Source organism: Carlito syrichta, unplaced genomic scaffold, assembly GCF_000164805.1.
Source record: "Carlito syrichta isolate Samal-C Ts95f unplaced genomic scaffold, Tarsius_syrichta-2.0.1 Scaffold307213, whole genome shotgun sequence".
NCBI lineage: Eukaryota > Metazoa > Chordata > Mammalia > Primates > Tarsiidae > Carlito > Carlito syrichta.
The window spans coordinates 72,564-75,929 of record NW_007251309.1 but is presented as its reverse complement, the minus strand read 5'-3'; positions in this window follow the sequence as shown (position 1 = coordinate 75,929).

The window sequence follows — 3,366 nt, the reverse complement described above, 5'->3', positions numbered from 1 at the left end:
AAACTCCTTAAGAGTTTTGATGATCAGAGTTGGGAACCACTCCAGGGGGTGCAGCAAGTGAAAAGGAAGCTTGGGATCCCAGGCCATAATGAAGGTGAGTTGACCTGCTATCAGCCCTTAGTGACTTCCTCTATACAAGAAACCCTGCCTCTTGCCTTAGGCCACTCCTAGGAGGTTTTAAAGTCTCTCCTCATGTACCTCACTAACAGTGGTTTTGAGGTAAACACAGAAAGACCACATGCATCAAGGACTCCAGTGCTTGGAAACAATTTCTACTGGAGGTCTGCACTTTAATATTTTCCTCAGACACAAGCATATTCAAGTAAAAGACATACAAAGTTCTTCAAAATTATAGTATACTGGGGTAAGAAAAAGTTTAATGGTAGATCTATAATTATCCTTCCTCTTTCTTTGGTGTTATGTAGATGCTGAACATTCCCCCAAAGCAGCAGGACTGAGTGAACACGATGTGACTGACCAGTCTCCTTCCCTCATGAAGATCCAGAAAAGAAGGGCACTCAGAAAACCAGGAAAATGGAAGAAAGTGCTTGCTTTTTAGCTAGATAGGCACCTGACAGTGATCAAACCCATAGAGAACAGAATGGGGAGTCTTCTCTGCTCAATCGGCATGGACATATGGAGGCTACTTCATGGCCAGCCCTGTGCTGGATCTTGCAAAGGTGACCCAGTTGCAGTCACCAACCATCAGTCACTCATAGTCCAGTGGGATAGACCAAGAACTTGTGAAATCTAAAGGGGGGAGACCTTTTGGCCTACTCAGGAGAGTGGTGGAAGAGGCAGCATTTACTGGAATCACTATGATGTTGCCCTACTGAGAAAAGGGTCTTGAGAATAAGAAGAAGCGTAGTCGCGTTTCCAAATAGTGGCAGGACAGGGCTTGCACTGACAGCATGCGGTGAAGACTGTGGAGTGCAGAGTGTATAATGAGTGAACTTGTCTGACTCCTGGATGGACGTGACCAACACACAGCTCAAATGTGATTAAGCATAAATATAGTCATAAATAAGTTCACACGTTAGCTCACGTTGTTGAAATGTACAGGAGAGAACTGGGTTCTCTAAAAAACTGTTTTCAGATCATGGGATTTTCATTTTTGGGTCTAGTTTATTCTGTAATTCTCAAGTTGACACTTCCCAAGTAAAACAAGATGGACATCGGTGACTCCAAGCTATTCACATCAGCTTAGACAACTAAAAGAAGAAAACAGCTTTCCTCCATAGACTCAGCAAAATCCCAGGGGCAGATCTCATTGGCTTACAAGTCCGCCCTTTAAATACTTTCTGTGAGGCATTATGCATGGATTGGTCAGGTCTGGGTTAGGTGACTTCCCTGTGCTCTGGGATTGAAGTCAGACATAAACCAGATTCACAGTGGTGCAAGGGCTGGGGTTGGAAGGGGAAAGGTGAATCTACAAAAGAAATCAGGCACTCATATAAAAAAAAAGGATTGATTATGGGAAGAGAGAAAATAGAAATAAAAGCAAACAAGCAAATCACAGATGTTTACTATAAGAAGGCAGTTAGTAAGTAAATGGTTGCCATCATGCTTACATGCAGTGGAATTTTTCCCACTATAAGGCATTGAACCAAACTGAAATTTGCAGAAAAGCAAATCCTAGAAGGATAAAACAGAACGAGCAAAGGACAGGTAAATAGTTCTGCACGGTGTGTGTTTGTTTATTTTTGTCTTGTTTTGTTTTTCTTTGTGTTATTTTCTTTGTAATGAAAATAAAATGTTGTAGTATTTGCAAAAACAATAATGCCTCCTTGGACGAGCATACTAGCTTGGCTTAGAAAACTTTATTTTATTGTATTCCTATTGTTAACAAGTCTGTAAGTTTAGAAGAGGTGTAGAGAAACCTAAGGTTGTTCTTAAAATAACATTTGAAATATTTTCAATGTTTATAAATTGTACATACACTCTTAACTGCTGAAGACTCAAATCCACACTTCCAAAGAAAAAAAGAAAAGTTATAAATAGTGGACTTTTTTTTGAGGCAGATTTTTAGAGCATTAATGATATAACTATGACCAGTCAGGGGGTCAATCTTTGATGAATCAGTCCTGGACTGACTGGATTTTGTTTGTTTTTTCACTCCAGATTTATTTAATTTAGTAAAGGTTAGAAGCTCACGCAGTAAGTCATTTAAAAATATGTTAGAACATTCGTTGGGCACGTCTCATCCTTCTTGTTCAGCGTAGAAAGGGGATGCAGAGTCCACATCTCTTATTTGTCTGATATGAGGGACCTCAGTGAAAGCTGATTGCCTGCTAATGTGTGCTGTCTGATGCTACATTAAACCAGTAAATATTTTTGTTATGGTGACATGGGTTGCTGAAAGATCACTTCCTCATTAAACAACCCTGCATCTCTTCATGTTGGTGATTATTGTTAAAATGGGGGAGTAATTTACACAGTGATTTTAACACATGTTCAACCCCTTCCTCCAGGGCAGTATTCAATATTTCACTTGTTTTCTTAGGCCAGATGAACACAGAGTTTCTACGTTCAACTGTTTCCCCTGGACTAATAAAATCGCTTACCATAGTTCAAGACTCATGTGCATAAGAACATCTTTTGGAGAGACTTACCCATCAGTGCTCACTGTTAGTGGAGAGTTTGTCTGTTACTGAGGGGAAAATAGCTCTTTTCGATTTTATTGGTAGTAGCTAAGACTATTCAATGTAAAAACCACCCACACTTTAATTTATTGTAGTAGTCAACAGTTAGATGAAATTGTGGGTTGTTAATAAATTTGATGACAGTGCTAGATTTTAAAAAAGTGTGTAAATATATGCATGTCAGTTATACTTCAACAAGACTTAAATAATTAAATGAAACATGGAGAGTACTGGGAGACTCTGCAGTAAACATAGGCAACTTTTTCCTTGATCATGCTTCTTCTTCTTCTAGATTGACCCTCCAGGGGCCAGAAGAAGATGGGTTCTGAGTGGAAAACTGGGTCTGTTTCATGTGGTTTGTTGTAGTTCCCAGGGTAATGGCAACTGGGAATATCTCTGCAGTGATATTCAGAACCACGAAGGACCTATAGACGGCCTTAGTGTTGTGCTTTCATCTTCTTTCAGAAAAGTTAGATGAGATTGTAGCAGCTGCAATCATAAGACAAGGACTTTATGACAATAGATTTCCTTTGGAGATGATGACATGGGTAGAAGTTCTTATATTTAAATAGGTTTCTTCTTTGGAACAACATTTCTCACTCATTTAAAATAAGGGACAATCTTAAAAGAAACATCTACACATGTGACAAAATCTTGTGGGTCTACACACGAAAAATGAGTGAAGGAAAACTTGGTAAAATCTGAATAAAATGGGTAAGTGTCC